This window comes from Acanthochromis polyacanthus, chromosome 1, assembly GCF_021347895.1.
Source record: "Acanthochromis polyacanthus isolate Apoly-LR-REF ecotype Palm Island chromosome 1, KAUST_Apoly_ChrSc, whole genome shotgun sequence".
Lineage (NCBI taxonomy): Eukaryota > Metazoa > Chordata > Actinopteri > Pomacentridae > Acanthochromis > Acanthochromis polyacanthus.
In genome coordinates this window covers 22,730,010-22,749,286 of record NC_067113.1, presented here as the reverse complement: position 1 = coordinate 22,749,286, position 19,277 = coordinate 22,730,010, and the positions used below count along the sequence as shown (strand labels likewise).

General features: G+C 41.5%; 1 protein-coding gene across 6 annotated transcripts in view; it reads right to left on the bottom strand.

Annotated features, from left to right (window-relative positions):
• luzp1 (leucine zipper protein 1) overlaps nucleotides 1–15,590 on the bottom strand; it is a 55,001-nt gene extending 39,411 nt beyond the window's left edge. The window contains exons 1-2 of one of the 6 annotated variants that reach the window (XM_051948540.1): nucleotides 14,979–15,590; nucleotides 4,999–5,046 (exon numbers count right to left, since the gene is read on the bottom strand). The gene's annotated coding sequence lies outside the window, so the exon portion shown is untranslated. Of the gene's footprint in view, nucleotides 1–4,948; nucleotides 5,047–14,978 lie in introns of all 6 variants that reach the window. The other 5 variants (XM_051948547.1, XM_051948543.1, XM_051948545.1 and 2 more) reach the window with 5 other exon arrangements.
• Between the last annotated feature and the right edge of the window lie 3,687 nt (nucleotides 15,591–19,277).

Sequence of the window (19,277 nt, the reverse complement as noted above, 5' to 3'; positions counted from 1 at the left end):
GTACAGATGCAGCTGGCTGGCAGGAGAGATAAAACACTAATTTAACCACATTCTTCCGTGCAGTCCACACCTAGAGAGAGAGAAACAGGGAGGTATGGAATGAGTGAGAAAAAGTATTTAAGGCAAGCGGGGATGGGAAAGATTTGAAGTGGTTTAGACCAAGAGACGAAAAAAATGTATGGATAGAGGGTGAAAACAAGGTGAAGACTACAAGTTTATCCAGGTGGGTGGGCAGGAGCCACTCTTTGCCACGGGCATCGAGCTTTTCAGTACCGTTGTTTGACTAGGCAGTCCAAACATGCCTCCATATGTGGCAGGCATGTTTGTCAAAGCCACAAAAAGATGGTAAACACTCACATACATGCATACTCGCCTACCCACATAAACATCTCAGAGAGTGACGAACCATGCAGCATTTCATGGCCTCAAGTTCAAATATTCTGGAACTGCTCTCACTCACTGCAAGTTAGTCCGAATAAAACCAGCGGCTAAATGTCTACAAAGCAATGTTTAGGTACTGCTCCAGAGGGGCGAAGGGGTGGAGAGGGGGCACAGTCAGACCGACTTAGCTTCACAAATAAACCCAGACGTGGAGAGAACGAGAGGGAGCTAGCTGAAGGTTGGATCATAAAATATGCCTGGTATTCCACAATGTTCCACAGTGCACAAATGAGCCACTCAGGGACCTGGGAGTGTTACGGGATTCCTGTGAGGCTCCTGTGTCCACATGTACACACATTGCAGACGCGTACACACACAAACACCTCAACCAAGCGTGAGCCACAAGTTCAACCTCTTTATTAATGTAAAAGTGTGTAATCCAGTGACGAGTGTGTATGAAACAACCTCCAACAAAGTAAGCAAGTGAAGAATTGCTTATGTCTTTTGTTAAATATGACCATCAGGTCTAAAATGTTAGCCTACTTTGCAATAAAGTAATGCACCTAGTGGGAGAAACAAAGGAAGCAAAGCATTGATGAAGAGACCACCAGCAGGAAGCTGATGACTCGTGCATGACATGAGTCGCTGTGTACATTTGTCTGCTTTAGTCCAAGCAAAAAGGAGAATAAATGTGTCATGATGACTGCAAGCAATTCAATATGTTTAGGGAAAACACAGGGACATCCCAGTGACTGAGAATGTTTGTAAAATGATTAGTCTATGAACTGATTCATTGGAAAACATCAATTAAAAAGATGATTAATTGACAACTTGGTAAATCAATTATGACTAAAGTAATTTATCAATCAAAAATGTCAGGAATTTGCACTGATTGGGGTAACTTGGTAACCAAATGGTTAAGAAGCGGATCATATAACAAAACTAGTTTTACTCTATTTGCAGACCTTTGTTGCATGTTATACCCTCTCCTATTGTTTACTGTCTGTATACTATCAACTCTTCAAATAAATCCCAAAATACCCCAAAATAATGGTTGCTTGCAGCGCTACTCAGCCGAAAATTCTTCTTTTCCTATTCCCACTTACTACATAAAACTCTGACATAAAAGGGTTTCATGACCCTTGAAGTAAAAGCTGCACTTTAGCAAGTCTATTTTTACGGCCTTCACCAAAGCAGCATTGTGCTGCTTCACTTCCCCTGGTCAGGACAGCTAGCATGAGAAGGAGCTCCAAAAGCAACGTTGGCATGGAGGGGAAAACCAGCAAACCCAGGCCTCAGCTGCCCTTAACAAAAAGCAACAGTGCAGAGATCTCCTCCAAAATAAAACCAGCCAGAGACGAGGGGGGCAAAGAGGGGAAAGAGTCGGAAAATAGCCGAGCAGTTGGGGTCTGCATGCATCAGCTCCACAAAGATGAAAGGGCCAAAAAACAGACTTGCTAATACACGGATGGCTGGATGAATGGAGGGAGAGATGCCTCTGGGGGAAGAAAAACATCTTACCCATTCAGTTTTAAATTACACAGGTGAAAACAAAGTACAAAGTATGGACAGTAACATGTAAAAACAAGAAACAAAAGTCATACACATTAAAATTGTGATTACATTTACCAAAATATTCAAAAATAGCTCGAAGGTTCAAAAAAAAAAAAAAAAAAAAAAAGTATGTCAACAAGTAATAAGAGCACAGAAGACGAACTACCCAAGGACGGGAGAAACAGAAGAGGAGGAAGTGTTGAACAGCCAGGTTGCCATGGCGTCCGAACATTCCTCTCTCTGAGAACATGTATATTTTCTGATCACAAGAAAAATAATCTGCAGGAGGAATTTTATTTTGAGAGCCGCCCTGTAGACCCACGGCTTAGAGCAGGTCAGACAGGAGTGTGTGAGACTGCATATATCCCTCATACAGTTCGGTGAAAACACCTCATGTATCACCAGACAGATCATTTATGAAGGAAGAGCACGTGAGGATCCAACACCAGGCGGCTCAAGTCACTCGTAATCAAATGAACAAACATCTCCACCCACGCATGGGGCAAGCACCTACACTGTACTTCAGCGAAAATGGACTTCTAAACGCCACTTTTGAGGATATTTACACAGGTATTACTAGTCCAAAGTCCATGTTTCTCTTCCTCAGATTCTCAGTCATTATGAAAGTTCCCCTCTTGGTGTTTTCAGTTCAACATTTTTTTCCCTTGGCACTTTGGTCTGAAGAAATCTCACACAGAAATAGATATATATATCTGTAAATGTGTAAAATTAGAACGGATTAATATATTTATCTTAATTTATTCGGTTATTGTTAAATATTTTTACCAGGATTGTGACATTGCATGCAGAATAAGAGGTGAGGAATTACTTATTGAGGGATAACATCTATAAATTATTTGAGTTCAATGAATAGTTGAACATTTTGGGGAATAAGCTGGTTTGCTTTCATGAGGAAATACCCCTCTCATATGTGTCCATTCAATGTAAAACTACTGAAGGGAAACTGTTAGCTTAGCCATGCATAAAGACTGGTAACGACTAGCCTTGCTCTGTCCAAACATGAAAAGGTAACCGATTAACACCTTATCTTGTATTTATTTGATTTGTTCAAAACCACAGAGTAAAACATCAATTTGTCATTATGCAGTGGGCAGGAGCTGCTTCTGTTTCTTTGTTGGGACCAGTAGCTCACATTTGTGTGGCAACAGAGTCAATATTATATTCCAGTGTATATTAGAATTTAAAGAAGGGTAAGAATTTTCTTATCAAATATCTGAAAAATGGAGGTGACCCAATGGTGGGTGGTTAAGACCAACAACACATGGTCACTTTTACCTTAAGTGAGTCCCAGTAAAGGACCATTTGCACCCATTTTAATTGCGTCATTATGCATTCTCTCTTTAAAATATTTGAGATTCCCTTAGAGTAAAACCAGACGAATCAAAGGAAAAACTTCAAGTGTAACAGTAGTGCTTTTCTCTAACTTCATGCTACTGAGCTGCAGGGATAGAATGCTCTTCGTCAAACAAAAAAATCTTCCCTCATTTGGTGATGGACAGCACTTTCTATAATGTCTAACACTCCAAAAACCTTCTACGCTTCTTGAACTGGGATCACATCTGATGACTGCAAAAGAATACAATTCACGTCATTTTCATTATCATCAAACTGCAATTCACTCCGGCTTCCTCCCACAGTCCAAAAATATGCTGAGGTTAATTGAGTACTCTAAAATTGCCCGTAGGTGTGAATGTGAGTGTGAGTGTTCGTCTGTGTATGTAGCCCTGCGACAGACTGGCGACCTGTCCAGGGTGTCCCCTGCCTTCGCCCGAGTCAGCTGGGATAGGCTCCAGCTCCCCCCGCGACCCTAATGAGGATAAAGCGGTGTATAGAGGATGGATGGATCAAACTACAATTCTTTGAGCTCTTACATTTTCTCTGCACGCATTTATTCAGGTGTTTTTTCTTTTACAGGTGGTTCTCTAATCCACTTTTTCGTACTAAGATCAAAACATGAGAGGCATCACACACATCAAACCACACGACAAGACAGCACACGCATTTGATGTCGGCTCTCTGGGCTTCACCCACAAACAGCAGCACTAAGAGGACGACAAATTATTATTTGATATTCCTAATATTCCCTGTCTTATGACTTTAAAAGCTGCAGGTTTGTCCACACTAATAGAGAAATTCTGTAAAACAAAACATGGTGTTTTAGGTCACTCAGATGGACATTTTTTGAAACCTTTTGCCACTGCATGGATGTATAAATCAGAGAGTTACTGAAGTGAAGTGCCTGAAACAAGAACAATGGTGGATATATAGTTTGGTACATCAAGTTAACACTAGCAACCACACGTTTACAGCTCAACTTGGCCTTGCTGGACCACTTTATGCAAAAGCTACTGCCTGTAAAGTCAACAGGAACAGCAGGCGTTTGAGATACTGTTGCTGTAGACTGGCCTGACTCCTGGATATTCTATAAAACGTCAGCCTTGTGGAAAGAATTGATTTTTAAAACAGAGGAGAAAGATATCCGTCTAGAAAAATATCCGTATTAGTGTGGACGAGGCCTAAGAATACATTTGTCTGCTCTGACTTGTGACCTCATGATAAAATGGACCTCTGCTGTGCACTGGACCGGTATCACCGCAGTAAACTCCTGCCAACCGCTGTCACGTCAGTCAGTAGCCGTCCGACTGCAAATAACAGACTAAAACATCATAAATTCTAGGGGAAAGAAGCAGTGACCGTAATGCTATGGAAGAGAGGTTGAAAGAGACATATTGCTGCTCTGAGCACATAAACACTCATCAAATTGTAGTGACGGTACCCAAGACATACAAACCCTGCTGCTGGGTGAAGGACTTTGGTTCAACATTATCCTTTTATGGATATTATTGAGGTTGTAGACTTGTTGTGGGATTTTAGTCATCTGTCAGTGCGTAGGTGGCATGAGGAGATATTTTTGCATCTTCAACCACCTGCGTTGGCAGCTTTTCAGCTTTCACTAGATCAAAACGAAGCATGTGAAGCCTGTGCCACCTACCACCACCACCGGCATCACAAGACTGACAGGAAGTAGAGCGTGATGTTCACCTTTCTTCCCCCATGGATCGCTGTCTGTCTGTCTGCTCGGCCAGGTCTCTAGGAAGAAGAATACATCTTGAACCAGACTGGAATGGCTCCTGAAATATGCCAAATATGCCCCTGACACCCCTCCTTTCCTGAAGACTCAGGCATGTTTCCTAGCCCACCCTCCTTCCCTTCTAGTTCCCCCCCAACCCACAGCATTCCTGGGCTTTACACAGCACCAAACGCACACATACTTATAATCACAGATGACCCACTCGCATAGAAAATGTTAAGGACATTAATAACACGAGTTTCCACCCAGCTGACCCAGACATGCCTTTTAAGGGTAAGCGGTTCAGATTTCTCTTTTCATTAACTTCCAAAAATACTCCTGGACCAGCCAGGACAAGGGGGAGTGACAGGAAAAAGGAGGGGGTCTCCTCTTTAGTGAGGCGAAGGAGAAGGAGAGAGTGAGTGGGACAAGATAACAATCGGAAGGAGAGAGGGGAAATATTGGCCAGTTAATGAGGAGAACACCTAAAAAAATAGAAGTGTGCCTGAGGAATTTACAAGTAATGTCTTAACTTTAGCTCTCCCCTGTTAAAGCGCCTCGGTCCCTTCCACCCCTCCCTCTCTCTGCCTCGCTGTGCCTCCTACATGCTTTTGAAGTCTGTTTCCTTTTGCACTTCTTTCCTCTTTTCTTCCAGGACCAACAAGGTAGCCATTTTTTGAGGAGCCAGTACAGTGTAGGAACAAAACAGGCGCACAGGGGACTTTCTGTAAAAACGACTTGCTGGAGGCCGAAATGTCCAACAGTAACCCAAATCCCACGCAGGAACCAGTTGGAAAAAGTAAAAATTCCCAAACCGAAAGGAAACTCTTCTGTTTCAGGTCAACCTGAAAGCATGTCAAACACAAACACAGTAGCAGAGTGACCCACATTGTTAGTCAATGCGGTCCAAACTCCAGCCATGTGGGGCAGCTGGCCTGGCCTGGCGAGGTTACCGATTAAACATTTGAGGACTTATCACCTGCAGCTATCAGGATACAGCTAACATCCACAAACACATTCTTGGCAGGAGTGTTCAGCAAAATAAACTGTGAAAGAAAGACATAGCTTGAAAGCGAAACAAAGAAGGAGCCGCATCTAATCTGTATGAACTAAAATACAGAAAACTGCCATTATGGAACAGATTATCCAGAGTCCTTGCACCTGTAATACGCTGCTATGAATGCTGTTACTGTTTGCAAAGAGACAGACAAGACACTTCAAAAAGATGACTCACACGAGAAACCTTGCCCTGTAAAATCTGAAGACTAAACTAACTGATTCACATTTATCTCTACCACAGATCACAGAACAAATACAGAAGTGGAAATAAAGGAAAAGCGGGAAAAATGTCAAGCATATGTGAATAATCAATCAAGTTAACCACAAACAGTAAATCACATTCCGGTGCAGCATCTATGGACTCAACTCTACCTACATCTTTGTATGTTCTCGTGTGATGAGGAAAAGGTGGACGGTTGAAAAGTCAAAATGAAGACCAGATGATTTCCCCCCCCCTTTCTCTTAGCTACATCCCATACTTTAAAATCTTACACATGGTCAACAGCAGGCCAGCTGCCTGATTTTAAAGACAGGTGTTCATAAATTAGGCTTCCTGAAATATGGAGCTATGAGGCAGTTTAGAAGTCAGCATTATAACCGGTAGATAATTCTGAGCAACAGTGACAGAGGAGCATTAATCTGTGCCTCTGCCAGTTTTACAACATTTCATGAAAGATACCAGAATTGCATTTGCTACCAGAAACTCCCGTCTTTTCCGCACAGTTGGTTTTATCTTCTCAGCTAGCATAGCCTGTTTAACGCAGGTAAATATAGCAACAGGATGAGGAAGATTTACAAATATCACGGTGCAGCTCCACAAGGAACTGTGAGAATTTCTTCATAAAACAGAGGGAAATAGAAACCTGTCATTCTGTCTTCCCAGCAGCACAAATTCTGAGTGAAGTGACAGTAAATGTTTGAAAAACAGAACTTTTTCTCCTCCAAACTTGATGTGTTGTAGTTAGCAGCAGAGCCCAGTGACATGAAACGGGTGACAAATTAGAGGAAAACCAACAGAAAGAGTTTCAGTAAGGCTCTGGGACACCATATGCTGCCAGAATAGCTTCAAAGCAACTTGGTGTTGATTCTCCAAGTCTCTCCAACTCTGCGGATAGGATAAAACATGATTGTACCCAAAAGATATTCCCTCATTTGGTGTTGTGATGATAGTGGTACAAGAAAAATCTAGGCTACATGTTTAGTTGGGTTGAGATCTGATGACTGTGAAGGCCAAAGCACATGATTCACAATATTTTCATACTCATTAAACCAGTGATCATCAATTGGCGGCCCGCGGGCCGAATCCGGCCCGCCGAACCGTCCAATCCGGCCCGCGACTGGATTCCAAAATTGTGAGGATCAAAGAGAAAATATCATGTGGTCCACACTATTAAAGCAGTCAGTCCAGTCATTATTAAAGGATCTGTTTTCCACATCAACTTTTCGTTTCGTGGCCTTAGAGAGTGCCATTTTACCCGTGTTAAGAGGCCTTTTCCTGTCACTTCTGCGGTGTTTCTTTTTCAAGTGCTCTGTGAATAAAGTTGACTTGAGATGAGGCAAAATATCTCTATCACTCCTAGTGGTTGACTGTGGTACAGGTGATAGGAGCACTGACTCATAAAGGCTAAAAATGCCTTCAGTTTTGTAATGAAATGGAAAAAATATAAAAAAATAAACATCAAATAATAATGTTATGCCAAAATTCGATTTTTATTTAATTTTTGTTTGAGGGTCCGGCCCCCAAAGTGACTGTCCGGTAAAATTCTGGCCTCTGGCAAATATAGTTGGTGACCCCTGCATTAAACTGTTCAGTGATCGTTCAAGCCTTATGTCAGCAGTACTGTTATCCTGGGAGAGACCACTACCATCAGAAAAGAAATGTTTCAGAGCAACTTTGTTTTGGTTTGCAATGACTCTTTCCTCTGAATGGACAGGTGGATCCAAACTATGCTAACATAACACTCCACGCAGCATAATAAAACATCAGATTCTCTCGTTGTGGGGTCAAAGGTTCAGTTTTTTCCCCCTACAACTTATTACCCGTCTGTGCATTTATTAACCTTAGCTTTGTGCCAAGTATACAAGAGTTGATCACTGTACAAACAGCCTGATCTGGGAGAACAACTCACTTCATAACCACACACTCATGTAATATGTTTGATAACCACCCAGTGATGGCGTAAAAATCTTTTGCAGGTCAGTAACTACCAGAGATGTCAGTTTGGCAAACTGGTTTAATAGAGGGCTGAGTTACACAATCCTGTGATGTTGCTCTGAATCACAAATTACAAAACACAAGCTACAATGCAAAGCCAAAGAGGCTGGCATGCAAATAAAAACAAAGAAAAATAGGACAAACTGGGCTAACTTTGAAGCCCTACAAGAAGAAGGCACAGCATTTATTTGTCTGAAATACATTTTACAGCACTGTGAAATGTTGTTTTCGTATATCCCAATTGGGATCAGGGTGCAGTGTCAACAGCAACCCAGGAGCTGGATGAGTTAAGGGCCTTGCTCAAGGGCCCAACAACGGCAGCACTGGGGCTTGATCCTCTGACTTTCTGATCATGAGACCAGAGACTTAACCGTTGTGCCGCCACAAACCCATCTCTCCAGGATTAGCCAATATGACAAGGTCTGTATAATGACACAAAACAAAACGTGTGTTCCCCAAGGGTACTTCCACTTGTTTCTGAGGAGGAAAAAATAACTTAGGATGCATATACACTATATAATAGTGTGTAGACATGAAGATCTGCTGCAGTACACCGGATGTTGTATACACTCATGTGACTACAGCATCAAACATAAATTCCCGTGAAGAATGTGTTGGTTAACAGTCACCTGCATCACACTGCACTACTAAGACCCCAATAGGAAAACATGCCTCCACATTGCAGGGAGCCCATCATCACTGTTGGTAATGAGGAGGCAGTTTGGCACGGTTTGGAAGGCTAACGATGGGGATTCATTCACACTCACACACGCAGAAGAGGGAGTATGAACAGACTCCATTCTTGCTTTGACATGGAATTCTTAAAGAGTGAGGGCATGTATCAGTGTGTCGATGTAGGTGTTAATGAGAGCCTGAGTGAGGCGTGTGAACGCTCACAGCTGAAATGTACTTCTGGCTACTGCTCGCTGAGTGACTGACACGCTTAGCCTCGAGTATCTGATGACAGATTGACATGGATGGGAACAGCACCAAGCAAAAGTGCCCTGGAACACAGAAATACCTGCGCAGACACACACAACAAAGTCACGATTACACAGAAAGTTCAAGCAGTTTGAACCTCAGCTGAAATCATAGAGTCCTGCCCTTTTACTGACCTACTGTTTAAAAAAGAAAGCGGTTAGGGAGAGCAGGCAGGAAGAGCGGAGGGAAGAGAAGGAGGAAAAGACAGTAGAGGAGAGGAAGGATGTGAGAGAAAAAGAAAATGTTCACATCCTAAAAACTTCTGGAAAAGGACCAAAAAACAGTCTTGCAGTTTGAATTGTCTTCCAACTAGTCAAGTTACAGTTTACATCTATAGGTTTTCAGACTTGACCATTTTGTAATAACTGGCCTTTGAATTCTCGAGTTATGGACAAAAATATGTTTTGTCAGGCCACAGTGAACTTGGCCTTTGACCACTACAATTTACTCACTTCATCCCTGAAACTAGGAGAATGTCTGTGCCAAATTTGAAGAAATTCCCTCTAGGTGTTATTGCGTGAACGAGAATGTCAGACAATGCCTCCAGGGAGTAAAACAGTAAATCTCCACACTGAGGAACCTGAAGCCAAAATATTTAGCAGTTCCTTTCAAATGACTGATCAGTTAGCAAAACGGTTGTTAATTAGTGCTACTCAAACTCAAATTGACAAAAACATTTTTTTAAAAAAAATCACAACAAAAATCAAAACATTGGCGGTAGAGAAGGTGAAAATGTTTGCTTGAGAATGCCAGTTATTTCTCAATTGTTGTTAAAAAAAATAGTTTTGAACAGCTGATCGTGTCAGCACATAAATGCAGTGATCAGCAAAAAGACAAAATGCAGATGTACACGTGTAGACAGCACATGAGCATCTGGCAGACACACTCCTTCCTCTAGGGCTGCAACAAGTGTTTATATTCATGATCGATTAATCTACTGAATACATTCATGACTGACTGACTGACATAGTGAATAAAAGAAAAGTCCAAGGTTACATTTCTAAATATATTTTTGATACAATAGGAGTCTAAATATCAAACAGAATCAGTTTAAGATCTGTAATGACAATGAAAAGCAGCAAATTCCTACAAAAGAAATAAATGCTGCAAGCACTGCAAGGAAAGATTTATCAACTGTCAAAATGATTTTCGGTTGATTTGCTGTCAACTCATGCGTTATTTTTTTCCCCTTTCAGCTTTTCCTACTACCAGCACATACACTCACAGATACAGCATGAACAAGCACAGAGCTTCACATAGGCGTCTTTATGGAATTCGTCCATCTTCCTACAATTCTGCTCATACGCAGACAGCAGCTCCAGCTGGCCTGCATACTGTCAACAGCAGTCTCTGTCCCGGATACTGACTCGTTTATTGCATTATCACAAAACACACACACACTCTCATGAAGGACCAACACTCATAGGCTGTGTGTGGGCCCTAATACAAGGCTCTCAGAGATCATGATTCATCTGGGCTATTTCCAGGACGCTCCCTGTTTGTAACGCCTGCAACATCACTCTGCATCTTCTGCCGGTCTATTCCTGGGTTAGAGGGTTACCAGAGATAAAAATGAGAGTCTACCACTAATAATAACCAACACCAACACCATCCGGTCCTAATTCTATGTCAGCTATCCGTTACAGCTTATTACAATGTATAGGTTACGCCTCACAGGACACTCATCTGCTTGCATTGGTGCTGACTTTTCCTTTCCCATTTATACCTCTGAGAACTTACTCCAAGATTTTAAATAGATTTTTCATTTTTACTGATGAAGACAATTAACTTACCAGTGCAGATATTTATATCTAATTTGATTTAATATAATTGGTATCTTATTGCTTGTATTTTTGGCCACTACATGACTTCTGTTATGTCATTTATTTTTTCTGAGCAAGATGGTTGTATTTATATAGCGCTTTTATCCAAAGCGCTTTACATGATACATCACATTCACCCATTCACACACTGATGGCAGAAGCTGCCATGCAAGTTGCTAACCATGACCCACCAGGAGCAATTAGGGGTTCAGTGTCTTGCTCAGGGACACCTCGACATGAGCTCGACGGGCCGAGGATCGAAGCAGCAACCTTCCAGTTACAAGACGGCCACGCTACCCACTGAGCCATGCCGCCCCTGAGCAAATTCTGGCACAAAAATTTCATTCGGGATTCAAACAGTTACATCTTATCTATCTGAGATAGACAGAATACTAAGCATCACTAAGCTTTTCTGCTATTTTTGAGTAAATGTGAACACTTTATGTATTCCATTGTCATGTTTGAAAGTAAATTGCACACATCTGGGGTTTGGCATTTTTGTTTTGATTAAAAATGCAATTGGAACTCATCAACTTAGGCCTTGGAAAATAAAAATGAACATTTTCATAATGTTCAGACAATCTATGAATCAGGAAAATATTCATTCATTCATGGGTTTTACAACTTCAACTAACCTTTACATTCACTGTCAACAAGGTTCCTGATAATTAGCTGTTAAGTGTAAGGTCAGAAATCAGAGACTGATTTCAATCAATGTTTCCCAAAGCTCAAAATATCTTCCTCTAATATCTTGTGTTGCTGACAGCTCAAAAGAAATAATCAGTTTGCTCTCATAAAGGAACAAAGAAACCAAAGACTATTCTAAATTAAGAAGCTGGAATGACATACTACTATTTTTTGTCTTTAAAGAATTACTGAAACCGAATAATTGTTTACCAAACCAGGTGGAGATTAACTTAATGGCTGACAACTGATCAATCAAACATTGCCACCATAATAGAAATAATATTGGATGATCGGTGGATAAGGTATGTTTTTCCTTTCACTGAAGAAATAACAATATCCATACTTATTTCCGTGCACTTGCAGCTCATGACGTCAGCATCCATGTCCTGTAATTCCACACCGATGTGTGATCGTGCTACACCAACAGGACGGACCGTGCACAAACCCTGATGTGCGGAGTGGCAGTAATATTACCACCGACAGGCTAAGTTTGACATTCCAGTGGTTTGATTCTCCCAGGCAGAAAACCTCAATATTTTAATTTAATCCCCAGAGCAGTCATTTAGCCACTCCGTAATCCCCAGGTCCAGTGCTTAGTCTGATAATTACCCTTATTGGACACCCATAATGATTAGTTTTTGGTTTCACCCAAAGCAGTGCAGGCAGTTTCATTGGGCGGTCGCAGCGTTCTGCGGAGTGGAAAACCAATCATGCGTGGTATAGCCCAGGTCATAAAAGAGGAGAGAGAGGTATGATTATTACTTCGCATGGCAGGCGACAACTCCTGGACAGGACGTGGTGCAAACTCTTCGTGCAACTTTTTTGGCATCAAGTCACTTTAAAGATTGCAGAACAGGTGGCGGTGCTGCTGGTGCTTCTGCTGTGTCAACATTAACCAGTATCATTGTGCTGAGCAATCATGTTCAGAGGAAAAGGTCAAAGAGGGCATCTGCTGGGAATTACTCCTCCTGAGAGCCAACTGAACCGAACCAAACTTGGTGCATAATTTTCCCAGGACTGGAAATGCACGGATCAGGTGGCAATCGGGGAAATTTAGACATCTTACTCCTCACTTTGCTGCTACTCTCATTTGATTTTCCCTTTGCATTTCTCCCAACATTTCCAAACTGACAGCATAAACTGCAGACATTCCCTCCACATGCGGTGCAATAATCCCACCTAAAATACCAAAGGAAACCCATTTCGCACCAACATGACAAGCTTCCACGCAAGTGCCTGTGCTGGGTCCAGGAGAAAGTGGCTTCACAGCAGCAGCACAGGCTGGTAGCTCAGCTGGTATAATCTGCAGCTGGCTGGGAGGGCGAGCCTTACTGGAAAGTCATCAGGGATTTTTTTTTGTCTCCCTCATGTCTGAAACAGGTCAAGGCAGGTCCCCTCCATCTCCTTCCCTCCCCGTGCTGCTCTTTACGAGCCCCACCTGGCAGATTAGTATTCCACCACGACAGCTACCTTTTCTGCCGTTTACACGTGCACACTATGGCCGTTCTGCTGAGGGAGCACAGGGCTCACACTGTTCACACTTCACCTCCGCCGCCTCGTTTCATACGTGTATGTGGAACCCATGCAGCATGACACATTCCATCACATGTGTAGGAAAACAAACACTCATAAGTGTATTTAAAAAGAACAGGGATCTCTGGGTGCAGTGGGAATTTAGCAAAACATCCAAGCAGGGTCATGATTTAGTTAGCTATGATTTAATGTGTCAAGTACTTTGCTTTAGAAATGCTAGAAAATCTGCGAAATGCGTTACTCTATATTCATATTCCAGACAGGTGAATGAAAAAAGCAGCGAATCGTTCCTTCTGACAAGCTAGAACCATAGAATAGGTAGCATTTTGCCTCTGTAAATGAATAGAATTTCCATTAATACTATTCAGACTAAATGGTAGCACTTACATTCAAGTTTAGCTTCTTTTGGGGTTACATTAAGGTTTTAATCAGTGCTCACATGAACATCTGTCTCTTCTAGCAACTGCCAAATGGCTCTATTAACAATTAACTAGCTTCAACAATACCACAGATCAAAACAAAACTTATATTCAGATCCTCCGTTAACCATGACAAAGCTACTATTCAACCGAGAGTCCACACAGGTAAACATTACGCCATAATGCAAAACATCATGTACGCATCATAAAGCAACAAACCAATAAAGCCATAAATACAAAATAGAGGGAAAGTTAACTTAGGAGAGAAAGAAAAACACATGGACACCTTAGCAAAGCTGCAAAATTAATTGAATTCTTAAGCAGTTGTCAACTGCTAAACTAACCCACATTTATGCTGATAATCAGTTCCGCCTTTGAGGTAAATCAGTGTACATTTTCTGATTCCAGCGTCTTACATTTGATTATTTTGCTGTTTACTTCCTCCTCTGAGACTCCAAACTACTTTTCTTTATGCTGTGGACAAGACAAGGCATTTAAGGGTGTCATCCTGGGCTTTGGGGAACACTGATTTACATTTCTCAGCATTTTCTGACGCTTTACAGACTAAACAGCTTAAGAACACACAAAAAATGAACAAATTGTGATGTAAGGGTGTCCAGATTGGGAGTTTTTAACTTAGAATAGCCTAAATACAGCCTGTGTAAGGCCAGTCTGCATACTGTTTGCACATCATGCTTACTATAAAAACTGCAGTAGCCTCAAATGAATGCATCTCTTAAATAAGACAATATACATTCTGTAAACATCATGTTCATAAATTGTGTTAGAGTGACTGAGCAAGCACAGTTTTCCTGCTTTTTCTCCCACTGTTTTGGAGGAATTCTGGGTCAAAATGGAGCCTTTATAAGCTAGTAGCTCGGCTGGCTTACAAACATCAACAGGAGAAAGTGAAACAGTTTTACTTCATGTATTTTAAGAAATACCCTAAAATTCCTGACCACGTAGGAGGAAAGGTACATGTTGAAACAGCTGAGAGAAAGCTAATGTCCTTGGCATGTAGAAGCTAAAACGGAGGCAACATGACAGTCAAGACTGACAGTTTTTACTGCATATTTTTGACTCCATAACCTGAACTGGAGCTTCACATGCAGCACCTTGGATAAAACGTAGCAATGCGCGTAAACACAACAATTGCGCCAAACTGTGATACAAATATGGCTACATTTTAGCAAAATAGGATGCAAATGGGTAGAGCGACGCTACATTTTAACCACCTGAGGTTTTCGCCGCAGACCTGGATGCTTCCTTTGGCTTCAAACCGAGCAGAGGAGGAGGAGAAGGAGAAGGACGACGAAGGAGGAGGAGGAGGGTTGAAAAACTTGCCGCAGTTCAGACTTCTGCAGTCCCGACTCACTGAACTCAGGAAGCCGCTCTGGAGCCCATAAATACACTCTGTCCCCCAAAAAAACACACGAATGAAGTGTTAAAATTTACCTCAGAGGCTCAACAACGCCGAACAACGCAACGGTAAATCCACAACTTCACACGGGTCGAGCTCATGCGGACGGTCGGACTCACTGCTGCTGCTGCTGCGGCCGGGACAAGTTCATCCACATATTCTCAGACCAGACCAGAGAGTTGGAGGCGACAGAAAAGGAGGGGAGACCGCTTTTTTATTTGCTTTCCCCTTTCCCTCCGCCGCTTTCGTTGGTCCTTTCCTCTCGGATATTCCCCTCCCTGGTCCGTTTGAGATCAAACCATCACATTCCAGCGCGTCCTTAACAATGAAAAAAGGTGGGTTTTCCTTTCTATTGCCGGAGGACCCACCCCTCGGGATGACTCTGCCCGGTCTGACCGCACAGAGAACGCCCTTCCCGGCTGCGAGGTCCCGCCTCTTCCAGGGAACACAGGCGAGTCTGGCCGGTGAGCGGATTTCTTTGCGATGTAGGCTCTCCAAACATTGTCACCACCACTTCCAAACCATAAAGATAAGAATTTAAGCGAAAAACCTCCCATTAATCTCACCATTGTCTATCACACTCCCATTATTCTGCAACATAATCAATGATAGAAGGGTTGGAAGCTACTATAAACACCTGTAGCAATGATAAAGTCATTCAAAGCAAGAAAAAATTATAAATTCACTCACCACTGGCATAGACTTATTATAAACCCCTACTATATTATTATTAGGCTTTCATAGTGTGCATAAAAATCCAAAAACTACAAACTGGTCACCACAAAATGCTCTGAGTACAGTGAAAATCTGCAAATGCCATAATGAAGTTATGCAACAATGCATGTTCTTAGTGGAAATTCAGGGAGAAGTTTTCCAAGTTTGCATGGAAAAAAATGGATACAGCATGTGCTCCCAGGTTCCTCTGATAAACGTGACTTATAACTAAACCTCATAATTTGATTGAGTGTGTGACAACTACAGATAGACAAGACACCTTTTTGTGTCCTTATTCACCACAACTATCTGGTTAAGGTTGAAGAAAATGAAAGGTTGAACCAAATGAAAAAATGACAAAGAATGAAAATACACAAAATACAAAAAGTAAGCAAAAATGGCATTTGAATTAACTTGAACATGATTGCAATTAAATATTAATTTATCCAGTTCTAGTGGTTCAAAGTTGGTCAAATCTTAAAGTAATTACATGCACGTATGGATAAACCTCTCAGTATTGATCCCAAAGTCTGAGTTTCTATTACTCATCACAAAGCACAACAATCTAGACTGTTTTATTGTCAGAGGTGGACTGTGGCCACTTCTGCATATCAGTATTCAGCATCTCTTTCACAAAATATACAGCTATTCATGTCAAAATTACATCTCAGTTTATACAAATCCTTTTAAAAAATCCATTTCCTCATAACAAAAGATGTTAAACCTTTAATGCAAAAATTCGGATCTGTTTTGGCATAAATGAGTGGACAGTGAGATAATAATGATGATAAGTTTATTCTAAGTCTGTTTTATGACCATAAACCTCAATGAAACTTACTTTATGAGCTTTATCTCTCTGTTTCTCATTCTCTATAGAAACTAATAAAACATTAGGATTTGTTCTTGAAATTTATCCAGTCTTCCTATTCATATTGCTTTCAGAATTTGAATTAATAGATACACGCTTTTATAATAGTAAAAGAATAATACATTTTATTTTTAGGCCCCTTTCAGAGCACCAAATGACACTACATTATTTGAACACATTCAAATAAACAATATAAACTCAAAACTGTGAAAAATGTAAAAGAAGGAAATTTAGCAATTTTTAGAACAACAGAAGAAGAAAGAGGAAGGAGGTCAAAAGACAGTATGCTTGGTTGAATAGGTGGGTTCTGAGCAAGGGCTCAGTTTGTTTTAAAAGTGTGTGTGTGTGTGTGTGTTGTGGGGGGGGGGGGGGGGTACTAAATCTCAGGGCCGAAATTTTTGCCCCTGCATGCCTCTGGGTCGGAGCTTCCACTTGGCACAGGCGCAAATTTAGCATCTGTTTTTTTTTTAACCTCACGAAGGTGTGCTGCATGTCTGTGCAACTCTCGGCCCAGTGCGGATGGTGCGTTCAGGAGCGTCGGAATTTTCTATACTGCTGAAAATTAACTGGGTTTACAACGGCTTACATGTGAAGAATTTGAATGTGTTGGAGACAAATGACACCTGACAAAAAGTGGGGGGGACACATCCCCACCGTCCCCCGAAACTGACGCCTATGGTTCTGAGATGGGATTTGAAAATGTCCAGCTTTTGGTAAAAGTGTTATGACTAACTATAACTCTCTGACAATTACATGTAGAATAACTTCACCCAGAAATATTGAATACAGTGACAGCACAGTCGCTTTCCATCTGTCTGTTATTAGCGTACTGCTCTGTGAAAATGGACAGCGTTTTAGAGTTTAAAGGTCCTCCAACAGTTTGAAACAGGTCCCACCAAATCATCTGTAATGGGTGTGTACACTTTAGTTTTAACTTTGGTGGCACTGAGTGGGCAAAAACACTGCGCTAATTTAGCATAATAACTTGGACAGAGGTGCATTGTTAACTTTGTTATTGCAGCAGGATTATGGTGGTGCAGTAAATTCTCAACAGTTGTTCACCGTCTTCTCGTGACGTAAACAGGGGAAATAATTTCACCGAGATAAAATACTTCCTAACTGAATGTGATAAGCGGCCGGCCGACCAGGTGAAGTCATTGTTTCAGTGTCTCCTGAGCTAATTCTTGTGAAACTCTGCTGTATTTGGCAGCACAGAAAACATAAACACTACTGACATTTTAAAGTTGCCTTGTTATCAAAAATCAAATCTATATGGCCTCATTGCTACTCAAAAGTAACATCAGCAGCACTGTGCTCTCCATTTAGGGAATGGATACCAAACACACTAAACATACAGTTCCTTGCCATCAAATCATCAATAATGTTTCAGTTGTATCAACTTGATTTAATGGACTAAGTGAGGTATAAATAATGTCTCTCTCCAGGTGGGGAAATGCCAAAGATGCCAAGTAATCATGGAGAAGTGAAATGAAGCTTTTACAAGCCAAAGGCAGAACCAGACACGCCTATGACATCTGAATGCCACAGCAGGGAAGCCAAGCACAGGTGTATGTGAATATGCATGAATGCAATCTATGGTTTTGTGTGATATTTATGTACGTGTGTGTTTAAAAGACAGTAAACGCTGTATTAGAAAGGAACACCTTCTCAGTTTTCCGAGCAACTTGTCTGCTATATCCTTTAAAAATAACCCTTGATCTGTAAGGAGACAAAGCACAAAAGAGCACCACCGCAATAGAAAACAGTGAGATGACTTTTAAGTAAAGACAGGCATGGAAAATGGCTCTTTTTATGAGGATGCGTGTCGGCCATGTTTCATCCATCTTGAGAGGTTTGGCTCATGCACAGACAAGTTTCTGTCATTTTGGGAATTTGCCTTAATACATTAGATGCTATAAATGCATTGCACAGACCGCAATCTAACGCATGAGGACGGGATACCAGGGAACGTAATCTCCTGCACGGCATACTGTAGCAAACACAGGCAAGCTGATTCAGGAAGAGCAGGTTCTGGCCAGCATCCTTCCTAATCAAAACATCCTTCACCAGTCAGAAACATTAACTTGTTTATTCCTGTAAGAGTTGCCCAAATCGCAATCAGGTTATATAAAAGATTCTCTTAAAGACGATGGTTTGCTGTTTGCATTTCACATTTTAGCTATTTTATCTTATCCAGAGTGACTTGCAGTGGCTGCAGCAGCGGATAATCTCTAATAATCCCTGCGCAGATCACCAAAAATTACAAGCAACCAATAGCAGAGAGAGCAGTGCTTGGCTCAACAGTCGCCTGACAATATTCCTTTGACTACAAAATCAGCATGTAGAAATAAAATGAGAACAAAGTGGAAGGATTTATGTCACAATATGGCTTATGCCGGAGCGTTCCCTGCTTTTATGCCTTTTTATAGTGGGGATAAGGATTAACATACTTAATTCAGTGTCCTCTCAGTGTGTTATGCCCGTATTTAAACAGATGTAACCCTGATGGATCAAAATGTGGGGCAGCCTGTC